The 12,468-nt window shown below is 43.7% G+C and overlaps 1 protein-coding gene across 1 annotated transcript in view; it reads right to left on the bottom strand.

Moving 5' to 3' along the window:
* Positions 1-10,910, bottom strand: part of ITGB1 (integrin subunit beta 1) — a 56,039-nt gene extending 45,129 nt beyond the window's left edge. Inside the window, exon 1 of the mRNA XM_064285107.1 lies at positions 10,804-10,910. The gene's annotated coding sequence lies outside the window, so the exon portion shown is untranslated. The remainder of the gene's footprint in view (positions 1-10,803) is intronic.
* Positions 10,911-12,468: the final 1,558 nt, after the last annotated feature.

The raw sequence follows: 12,468 nt of genomic DNA, 5'->3' as shown, positions 1-12,468 counted from the left end.
GCCACTGGCACGATCACCAGCCTGTTCATGTCCATCATGACGGCTACTGTGCCAACCCATCTCACACTCTCGCCGGCCCCTACCCCACCAAACACGATGTCCTCTCTAGCGACTGATCCCTCCTGATGCGGTGTCCAAAGCAAGCAAGTGGGACAATGTCCGGCTGTGATCCACACTGTTTTCATTGGCCAATTTTCAAAAACAGATCTCCAGGTCTTTGTTTCTAGTTTGTCGTAGTCTGGAAGCTCCCCTGAAACCAATCCACCATGGAGGACCCTGCTGGTATCTACAATACTGGTGGCACGGCTTCCAGCATCACAGCAATATGCAAGCCACTACAGTACAGACAAACTGACAGATGGGTTGTGAGCTCTCCACATAGAGTAGGAAAATGGGAAGAGCCTGAATGAAAGTAACTAAGAGGAATCCTACTGACCTTTCTACCTTAAATCCGAAGGTGAGTCTCAGAGACAATTTCGACCCTGGACGAGAGCACTTTCCCCTACAGACGGAACAATTAAAACTCTTCATTTTTTCCCTCAGTCTGGCAGAAAGAAATGTGGTGGTGACTACAGAGGTGTCTGTGGTCCAAATAACAAGCAGCTTATAAGCTAGAATTATTATGATTAACAAAAATTTAGCAAAAAGGATAGAGAAAAAATATAGAGAGAGGATTAGGGGAAGAGACTAAGCATTCCTGGGCAAAGATGCAAATAACACCCCATTTGAAGTCTTTTTCTCCACTGTGGATAAATGGGAAACCCTGGTGGTGTTGGCTGTTAACCAAAGGTTAGCAGTTCAAATCCAGCAGGTGCTCCCTGGAAACCCTATGGAGCAGCTCTACTCTGTCCTACAGGGTCACTAAGAGTCAGAATCAACTTGACAACAACCAGTTTGGTTTTTGGTTTGGATGGATAAATAGGACAGTAGTCTGAACTAGAAGCCCTCTTAAAATTCACTACTCCCACCCACAAAGAAAAAGTCTTCTTGTGGAGCACTGATTCCATTCATGGAGTCCCTGCGTGGCGCAAAACAGTTAAGTACTTGACTACCATCTGGAAGGCTGGCAGTTCAAACCCACCCAGAGGTACCTCAGAAGCTGGCCTGGCAATCTGCTTCAGAGGGTCACAGCCTTGAAAATTCTATGAGCACACTACTCTGCACACATGGGGTCACCATAAATCTGAATAGACTCAAAGGCAATTGGTTTCTTTTTTTTGGTTTGGATCCTTCTCATACCCGATAACTATAATATCAGCCTAGGGTTATTTCGCTCCAAGGTAGTTCTGGTGGCACAGTAGCTACAGTGCTCAGCTGCTAAATGAAAGGTTGGCGGTTTGAACCCACCAGCTGCTCCGCAAGAGAAAGACACAGCATTCTGCTTCCATAAAGATTTACAGCCTTAGAAACCCTATGGGAGTTCTACTCTGTCCTAAAGGGTCACCATGAGTCAGAATCGACTTCATGGCAATGTGTTGGTTTATCTAGACCTAAAAATAAAGTCTTAGCTGCTCCAAAGCTATAATATATAGGCTTATAATGAAATAGTGACATAATTTAAAACCTGAGAACAGCTCACGATGGGCTAAATACTTGAAGGAAAACTACAGAATAACAGATTAGAGCTAAAATTCACCACCAGTGACTACTCTGATGAGAATAACCATCACCAACACCCTGCAAGGGAAAGATAAAGGATAGACATACTGCTTGTGAACAAATAAAAACCCCAAAGATAAGTATGAAGGGGTAATGGAGATAAGGGTATGGAACTCAACTAGGAAAAACCATAGGACAAAAAGTGAAGAATCTTCTCTGGAAATAGGAGAAAACTGAGATGAATTCATTACACTCATTAAGCAATTTAGAAAAAATCAAATAAATCTTCTTATAGTGATCAAGAACAGAAAGATTGCAAAACTACAAGAAATGCATACAGAGATAAGGAAAAGAAATTTAAGACAGAAGTCTTTACAGAACAAATAAGCACAAGGAACAAAATCAACATGACAGGAAGTAGAGGCTTGAAAAAAAATCACACAACTCAGAATAATAATTCAAGGCAATCAGAAAGGTGATAATGGTGCTGGTCAATGGTAACTCAATAAACAGGTAAGTGGCATTATCCCCCACTCCTGCAAGAAAAGATAGCTTACATGAGAATAAAAAAAAAAGGTCATTAAAAAAGCCAGACAGGCAGGCAGAAAATAAACTCAAAGACCACAGAAGGGTTTACAATAAAAGCAAAACAAATCCTTTCAACAAAGCTTTAAGCCATTAAGATGACAGGCTGATCCAAAACGAAGCACTGCCTGAACTTAATTCTTCCCAGCTCCTCTCGCCTCATTCCACTCAAACTTTAACACATTACCTAGCAATCGATTTTTCAAACCAGCCTAGTGAGCTGTTCCTTCTCCACACTTGCTGTGTTTGTAGATTTTGTCTTTCCCTCTGAGAGGACGAGAAGAATGCGTTAGCAACCATTTTGTTTGAGAAAGCTAACTTTTCGGAAAGTTTACAAAGGTAATTGTGAATGGAGGTAGCAAGTTAATCATTCTGATTAATGGCGTCAACAAACACTATGAAAAGCAAGGTTTGTTCTAATTCCAATTAAAGTGAACTGTGAGTTACGTTTCCATACTGCATAATTTTATCCACTTTTTAGAAAGATAACTCCAAAATTTCTACCCAACCGAGCTGTAATACATCTTGACTGTGGAATATCTTTTGTGCTATCTCCTCACTGCCCAGTAGTGCAGTGGAAAAAGCATACTGCTGGGTGTTTTAAAATACATAATAAATGTTTCAAACCAAACTAAATAGAGGGGGAAATCACTTAATCTTTCATTTTATCAACAGTAAGCTGGGAATTGTTGGGAGGATAAAACATGGCGAAGAATGTGAAAGCACTTAGCAACAAACATGTTTACAGCGCTCCACAGCTTGCAGTTTACTTGACTATGGAATTTTCTTCTTGTTTCAACTCATTCATTGGTCAGAGGCTTCTAAATAATATTCCAAGGGGCTATTTCATAAGTATTTCTCAATCTTTTTTACTCCATGCTTCTTTAATAAGCATGAATCTCATCCCTTACTGTGTTTTTGTTGTTTTCCAAACACAAAAACACTGAATGTGCCAGCCTCTTCCTCCAATAATCTGACTCCCTCCCTCCTCTTTGAAAAGCAGTAAAATCATAATATGAAATAAATCATTCATAAACCATAAAACAGTGAATGTAGGATAGAGAATAAATTACCATTCCTAATTTCAAAACAAGTATGAAAGGTTAAGTATTCATTCAATAAACACTCAGACACTGAAATGTGACTTCTATGGTAGCAAACAACACACACCCATTAAATGGTGCACGTAAGTACTTTCCTCACCACTCCACTGAAACTACCCTCCTTCGGATGTAGTTGGCCATGAAATAGAATACTCATTTATTCTCCTACCTTTCAGACTTTCTACCTTGTCCTCCATCTCTTCACCAACCACAATCACAGAATTAACTACTTCTTTCTTTGTGGTCCCAAGAGGTATTCTTGATAGTGCCTAGCACAGTATATGACCAACTTTCAGTGATGCTCAACAACAGTGTTGCTTTTATTTAAACTTCTGTTTAGAATTAATTGTGTCTGTCTCTGACCAGACTAGAGTTTGAAGATATGAAACCAAGCCTTGATTTTATATACCCTTCACGCATAGTGCTTAACTGGTTACAAAGTAGTCACATGATACTTGCTAAATTAGACTAGATTCTCATTTTGCCTTCTACCTATACCCATTGCCATGGAGTCGATTCTGACTCACAGAGACCCTATAAGGACAGAGTAGAACTGACTCCTCCACAGGGTTTCCAAGGCTATAAATCTTCACAGAAGCAGACTGCCACATCTTTCACCTGTGGAGCGGCTGGTGGGTTCAAACTGCCAACCTTTCAGTTAGCAGCCGAGTGCTTAACCAGTGTGCCACCAGGGCTCCTCGCCTTCTACTATGCTGTTCTTTAAATATGTCAACCACCTGTCATACATATCTTTACTCTTATCATTCGAGCTCAGGTCCCTTTCCTTTCACAAAGCCTTCCAAAACCACTTAAGCCGACACTGATCTTCTTCTCAAAAACCATTAGTGTATATTACCTGGTACAGTACATGATGCAACATATTCCGAGGTATTTGTTACATGGTTCTCTGAAATGAACACAACTTGTCCCAACTAGAATACCCTCAGCAGCAGGAATCATGTCAACTTCCTGACCTACCCACCCTGCACAGCATTTTCAGGGAGCTAGCGCTTGCTCATACACTGATGGACTAAAACTTCATGTACAACAGTTAGCGCTTGCTCATACACTGATGGACTAAAACTTCATGTACAACAGAGCTGCATCCCGACAAAGAAAGGACAGGGATAGACTGGGCTGGTCGGCATTGGCAAGTCTTCTTCAAGGGAAGAAAGAGAAAGAGAAGAGCTGTACTCTACAGTGCTTCGATGAGGCAAGAGCTATTCTTAATTCACAGAATGTCAGAATGAAGGGAACTTAGAAAAAACTGTATAGTGTATATGCAAAAACCAAAGCATGAGAAGATGAAATATTCTGATGAAAGTGACACAGATACTCAGCGGCATTCACTGAACCCTTGCTTCCCCCTCCCGGTGGACACGCCTTTATTGTACCAAACTGCTGCTCTAGTAATGCGCCTAAAGATAAATTACCCCAGGGGGAGGTGAACGATTCGTCTTTTCTGTCCTTACTTCAAACATGCAAATCATGGGAAAAATCCACAAGTCACCCATTAAAATGTCAAATGGAATCGCAAATTAACATGAAAATGTCAAAGGAATTAGAAGTTCAGAGAAGAAACTGGCGAAAGGAAATGCTTTTTCAGACTTCCCTTCCTCCATCCACTCCCTTGGACTGACACTTTCCCAAGTTCTTTTCCTGGCCCCATTTTCACACTCTCTCTATCTTCACCTACAGCCCATAGCTTCAAAATGCCCGAATCTAAATCTGAAAACCAGGCTTTGTTTTTTCCCCCGCTCCCAATCTGTGTGCCCAACTGCACTCTAGACATCTTATGTCCCATTGTCACCTTAAAAAAAAAAAAAAACACCTCTGCAGCTGAATTCATCATTTCCTTTCCCTCCAATTCCAAGGAGCACCAACCCTGCGGCCATATTGCCTATCTTGGTAAATGGCACCACCTAGGGGCCTAACCCAAAAACCTGTGTCACGCTGGAATCCTTCATCTCTCTTACTTCAGACACCAGGGCTTATCAACTCTCCCCCCTAAATACAGTAGTTCTTGTACCTCCACCAAAATCATCCTCTATACCAGGGATCTCCAAAGCTTTTCAATCACTCAGCATACATCTCCCCAAAATATATATACGTTTATTTATAAATTAAAATACATATACTTCTACAGCAATACAGTAAGATGTTGTGTCAAAGTAAAAATTTTAAGCTTTAAAAATGAGATTAAAAATAATATAAAGTCTAAGATTTTCTTCCTGCACTCTAGTGCACCACTTTACATATCTGGGATATGCAGGGACCACCTGCTTTGAAGACTTTGTATAATGATATTGGTCCCATAAATATGTATGTGTGTGTGTTTGGTCCCATAAATGTGTGTGTATTTGTGTGTATGTGTGTTATATATACCTTATACACACATACATATGTGTGTATGTGTGTGTGTGTAAACGTATATACACACAAATATATACGTATACATTATTACTTCCAGTTGCCACCAAGCTGGCGCTAACTCACGGCGACCTTTCGAGTAACAGAATGAAATGTTGTTGTTCAGCTCTCCACCATCTTCACGCTGGTTGGTATGTTTGAGTCCATTGTTGTGGCTACTATGTCAATCCATCTCATTGAGGGTTCCTTTTTTTTTTTTTTTTTGCTAACCCTGTACTTTACCAGACATTATGTCCTTTTCTAGTGATTGGTCTTTCCTATGACATGTCTTATAGGGTCGCTATGAGTCGGAATCGACTCGAAGGCACTGGGTTTTGGGTCTAAAGTAAGTGGGCTAAAGTCTCACTGCCCTTGCTTCTAAGGATCGTTCCGGTTGTAATTCTTCTAAGACTGATTTGTTTGTTCTTCTGGCAATCCACTGTATGTTCAAAATTCTTTGCCCGTAATACAACCAAATGTATCACACAACTTCCTTTTTCATTGTCCAGCTTTCGCATGCATATGTATGTGTATTTAAGTTTCTCTTCACACACACATACAATTACATATTGAAATTATATATACATGCTTTAGAATATTGCCAAATATCAAACCAAACCAAACCCAATGCCATCAAATTGATTCCAACTCACAGCGACCCTATAGGACAGAGGAGAACTGCCCCATAGAGTTTCTAAGTGCTTGGTGGATATGAACTGCCAACGTTTTGGATAACAGCCGTAGCTCTTAACCACTATGCCACCAGCGCTTTATATTCTAAAGCAACAGACCAAAAATAAAGCTTAAAAGTAGTCGACTCTAAAATCCCACATTATATTATAATTAAAACAACCCTGTAAAAGTCTTACAATTAACTATCTTTGAAAAGATGAGAAATATACAGTTCCTGAAAAAGAGACAGTACATTTTTTTCAGCTACCTACTAAAATATTCAAGGGCTGCTAATATTCTTAGTTTTACGGACTGCAGCTCCTTTAATCTAGGTACACACTGTACTTTTCTTTTGGTTTTCTACAACTACAGTTACTGCTACCATTTCCGGACCCAGAAGACTACCTTACTCTTCCCAACCTCCCAACCTCATGACTGCTACCCCTGGGAGAAAAAAAAATGTATCCCACAAAATCAGAACAGACACTGCTGATAAAACAAGAGATATTTATGTATTTGCACAATACAATCCTCTAGGATTCCATTACAACATTTTTATATTACATACATCACATTCAATAGCCTCTGAATTTAAAAATGACCTTGGTAAGTTGAGTTATTCAGCTTAAAAACAAAACAAAACAAAACCATTGCTGTCCAGTGGATCCCAACTCATAGCTGCCCTACAGGACAGAGCAGAACCGCCCCATAGAGTTTCCAAGAAGCACCTGGTGGATTTGAACTGCTGACCTTTTGGTTAGCAGCCATAGCACTTAACCACTACGCCACCAGGGTTTCCATATTCAGCTTTCTGGGGTTACTTAACCATGAGGTTCTGATCTGTCTATAGGAAGAAAACACAAACGCAGTTAAGAGAAAACCAGATTCAAAATTTTAAAGGCAGCTTCTGCTTTCTTTTTCTAAATCAGTAAAAATACTTTTTAAATGGCCCCTAAGTAGGGGCTAGGGGAGTGTAAGGTAAAGATACACAGTACACCCTTTAAAGCCGAGCAGCATAATAAAAGTTTCAAATACTTACACTATGAACACCAGAAATCAAAGACAAGCAGATCTGTCACTCATCTGCTGAGTTAAGAAGTCATTTTAATTTTTTTCCTTTGAACGAACATTTAAAAAAATTTCATCATAATGAGAAGCAGTGAGTTTAATCATCTTAAAGTCTGCTCCATTCAACTGAACAGCACATTCTAAAATATGCTGATATTAAGTATTTTAGGGGTTTTCATTTTGCGTTTTTCAAATTGGAAGGATGCCACTTAGTGCCCAGAAGCAAGGCTGATTCAAGTAAGAGTTAATAGTGTGCCAGGACGTGCCCAGAGTTGCTCACAAACTTCGTCGATTCTAACTCTCCATGATGAGTAGGGAAATCCTCTAAAATTAAAGACAGTCCATAAGAATCCTCTCTCAGATAAAATTTAGCTTGTTACACATTTAGAAATGTAAATTCTCAGAACTCAAAAGTTCTCTGAAACTTTCATCAGTTACAAGATATGTTTCATCTCATCACTCCGGCAGTAGTTATACAGAGCAAACCAGTTAACAGAATTGTAAAGAAAAACATCGGGTAGAATAGTCGTCTACTCTGATTCCATGATGTAGGCCACAATTTACTTGGCAAGAAGCCAAACTAAAGATATTACATTAGGTGGTAAGCATTCTTACAAAAACTAGCATTCACGCTAAACTGTTTAATTAATTTTCATTATTATAAAGTGACCAGATGTCCCCAGGGTAGCTCCTGGCATTAGGAATTTATCAGCACCAATGCAGAACTACATGCTCACTCAGTGATAGCAATTTTAGAGCAGATTTCAATCATACTGGCCAGAAAACTACAAAGAAAGCCAACTGATCGTTAAAATTACTATAATAGGGTGATTTTGAAAATTGTTAATTCCATACTTTTCATGTGCAAAATGTTAAGGGGATTAGAAAATAACCTTATTATAGAACTTAACATTCTGTTTAAAAAAAAAAATCAACATCACAAATACTTATAATTCTAAGTCTGTGAAGTCAACATAGATGACTTAATTTGGAGTTTGCTTTCTGTTTACAGAAGTAAATAATTAACCACATCCCCTGTATTTTTAACTAGTATTCTAATAACATCTTCCATTTTATACTGGATTTTTGGGTGAGTGAAATGGCTTTCTCCCCAAATGCTCGTTACCAAGATACTAATACATCTGATCTGTTTTCTATCATTTTCATCCATTTCATACTGATTAAAAAATTAGTTGAACTAAAATTATTTAAAAATATGAGCAATAGAGTAGGAGTCTTAAGACCTGTCCTTTGTTCTGGGCTTGATGTGTACAAATGTAGGATAGCTAATTTCTAACCAAAATCCTTAATCATTTCTAAAAGTGACCTATTATACAATGTATAATAGGCGCTATATGCAAAGAACGATGCTCAATCAAAATTCATTTAAAAAAAAACAAAACCAAACCCAGTGCTGTTGAGTCGATTCTGACTCATAGGGACCCTACGGGACAGAGCAGAACTGCCCAACAGAGTTTCCAAGGAGCGCCTGGTGGATTTGAACTGCAGACCCTTTGGTTAGCAGCTGTAGCACTTAACCACTACGTCACCAGGGTTTCCTTTTAGCAATTGTTATTTGTGTACTATCAAAACAATAATAAGAAAATAACTAACAACCCAGTAATTCTACCCACTTAAATATGTATGTAGAATGCAGGCCCTAAGAAACCTTACTAATGAAGTTGTCAACTAGATTTCACCGTTTTTTTAAAAAAAGTATTCTAATATACTAAGATGGGATGAAAAAGCGTCAATATTAAGTATCTACTCTATGCCAGATGTTTTACACATTATATTTGATTTGCACAAGGACTGTAATCATAAAGATCACTTGGGGTTCAAACAAGGGCTTTGGAGCTACATCCACTTACTTAAAAGCTGGGTGACCGACCACAGGCAAATTATTTATGTACCCTGTGCCTCAGCTTTTTCATTTGTAAGCTGGGGATAAGAAGAGTTTCTACCTCATAGCATTGTTTCCAAGATTAAACAAAGCAATATAAAGAAAGCACCTAGAGCTGAGCATGGCACCATCATTAAAACAATTATCACTTTTATTATTACTGTAGGTATTCTCGCTTCTACAATACAGACAAGGAAATGGCAGCCGATAATCATAAAAACTCGTGCTAGGTTCTGACTCAAAAGCAGAAATTTGCTGAAACAAATATTGTTTAGGCATTAACTAGTGAGGTGCTCATACGTCCTACTTTGGAAGTAATCCAGAGCATAAGGAATGACACGTAACGACACGGGCTGAGGCACAGGTCGGCACCGAATCTAGCTGAGACACGGGGTGGGGGGGGCGCTTCCAGGCAGCCCCCTGCGGGCACCAGCGACCGTCGGCGGGCACCAGCTCTGCGTATACAAACACCCTCATGGGAACCACGCGTGCCAGTCAGTACCGCGCCTTCTTTTCCTAACGGCTCCGCAATGCCAACTCTTGTTGGGGGCCCACCCCACGATCCATCCCACGTCACGTGCACTGAAGGCTAGGGCTCTCCTGCCAAGGGGGAACCCACTGCCCTAGAGTCAATTCCGACTCCCAGCGATCCTACAGGACAGAGCAGAGCTGCCCCACAGGTTTCCAAGGAGCGGCTGGTGGATTCGAACTGCAAACCTTTTGGGAAGCAGTCATAGCTCTAAGCCGCCGCGCCACCAGGGGTCCACTACGCTGTAACAATTCCCCTCCACGTTGATACTCATTACCAAGCTTAACGCTGCTCAAAGGAAAAGCGGCCAGCGGTGGAAACAGAGACCATTAAAAAACAAAACAAAAACCAGACGCACTGCCGTCCGGTCGGATCGTTCAACGTCCTCGGGCTCCGAGAGACAAACGTCCAGCCCTCCAGGAGCCTCGATCCCGCCTCACCGGCACTCCCCGAGCGCGGCGCGGGCGCCAGCATATTGGCCACCGGGAAGCCCAGGGCCGCCCCACGGCAGGTGTTGGAAAGGCCACCTGCGGCCCTGGTCCCCGCACGCGACGGAGTCCAGACCCGCGACCCTCCCACGGGGAAGCAGCGCAGCGGGGCCGGCTGCCGGCACCCGGGCCGCCCAGGCCGAGGACGGGGGCGGCCGGGCAGGGCCAGGAAAGGGGACGGCGGGGGGAGGGGACGGAAGGTCCGCGAGGCGAGCGCGAGGCGGCGGCGCCGGCCGGCCGGCCAGGGCTTCCCTTCCGGCCTAAAGCAAGAAGCCCGCGCGCGCCCCGCGGGGAGGCCCGCACCGGCCCACCGCGCCCGCCCCCAGCGCCCCGCACAAAGGTCCCGGCCTGGAGCGCGGCCGCTGACCCGAGTCCCGAACCCAGAGGAGCCGCCGAGGCCGCGACGCCCGCCCCGCCCCGCCCTGCCCCGCACCCGCCAGGCCCTACCTTCTCCGCGCGGCGTCCGGCCCCGGGCGCGCTCGGCTCGGGCCTGCAGCTCCCCGGTCCCGCTCTGCTCCTCCCGCAGCCTGGCGCGGCCTCCCGGGTCTCGGGCGGCGGCGGGCGGCGGCTCCTCCTCCTCAGGGCGGGAGGAGGAGACACGGCGGGCCGGAGCCGCCTCCCGGCAGGAAACGACCCCCGCGGCACCGCCTCCTCTGCCAGGCCAGGCCGATCCTTCTCCTCTGGCGGCCGCGCCCGCCCTTTCCCTCCGGAAACGCATTCCTCCCGGGCCGCGTCAGCCGCGCCGCGGCGGGGACGAGAAGGAGGAAGGGAGGACGCGGCCCGGGACAAAGGAGCCGGCGTGCGCGGGGGCGGGCCCTGGGGAGGCCGCCGCGGCGCGGAAGGCGGGGAAACGGACTCCAGCGAGGCCTTCGCCGTGCCTCAGTTTCCTCTTCTGCTAAGAAGGGAGGCGTTTGGGTGTGCGCCGATGCCCCGCCGGCTTCCGGCCAGTTATGTCCTCTTGCGAGAAAATACTGGACTCTCCTGTTAGGCCTGTCTTAGGCTCTGCTCCCCCAAAAGCCGGTTTGCTTAGGACTGCCCCGTTTTGAACCGTGGTAGCCGTGCATCGTGGGAACCTTTAGTCCCGGGCAAATCGGAACGGCTGGCCACCCACCCAACGGGGCTTTGTGGGGCGAAAAACACCGTTTTCCTTCTGGAGGGGAATTAGCTAAAACCCATCCGGGCATAAAGTTTGCTTATTTTGTGTCTGGAAACCTTGGTAGTGGTTAAGTACTCCGGCTGCTAACCAAAAGGCCAGCAGTTCAAATCCACCAGGCGCTGCTTAGAAACCTGATGGGGCAGTTCTACTCTCTCTGTCCTGTAGGGTCTCTATGAGTCAGAATTGATTCGACAGCAGTGGGTTTGGTTTGGTTTAACTTGTGTCTGTGAGAAAGAGGAAGACTTGGGAAGAAGATGAGGAATGAGGGGAAGTTCTAGATAAGAATTGATGGGTGAAAGTTGGGGAGTTGCTTTTGATAGATTTATTCTTGAAGGTTTATGTCTGGGGAACAGGAGTGAGAAAGAAAAATTTCATCCTTAAGGATGCATTTTTGTTTCTCCTCACTTTTTTTAGTAGGTGAAAATGGAGGCTGGAGGAGGACTATTTAAAAGAGAAGGGAAACATTCTTCATGAGAATGGCAGGGCACACTTTGGTAGGAGGACTGAAATCTGTACCAGCCAACATCATACTGAAACCCGGTAGCCGAACACGCTGCTGGCAGGCTGCCATCCTGTTTGCAGAAAATGGGGGTTGCCACCTTGTGAGCTACAGCACCCTGTTGGGAATGGAGCTCAAATTACCAGATTTATGAAATTGAGAAGGAGTGTTTCCCTTGCGGGAGATCAGAGGCTGAGACGTCCATTTGACCTCCAGTCTTAAGCAAGTGTAAGATAAAGTAATCCCCACATGGAAAATCGCCACATTGCTCATTTGCAAAATCAAACCTATTGGCTAGCAAATCTGAAGACTTTAATATGAGCATTATTTTTACTGTTTAATAAGTGACCATGTTTAAGAGGCTGAGTGGTTTTCCTATATCAATATCTGATTGGTAAAACTACCGCTAGACCTCAACATCCTTGAAATAAAGGGTGATGGTTTTACCACTGTTGGA

Source organism: Loxodonta africana, chromosome 4 (genome assembly GCF_030014295.1).
Source record: "Loxodonta africana isolate mLoxAfr1 chromosome 4, mLoxAfr1.hap2, whole genome shotgun sequence".
NCBI classification, from domain to species: Eukaryota; Metazoa; Chordata; class Mammalia; order Proboscidea; family Elephantidae; genus Loxodonta; species Loxodonta africana.
Note: the sequence above shows the minus strand (reverse complement) of the source record. Positions and strands in the feature narration are given on the sequence as shown.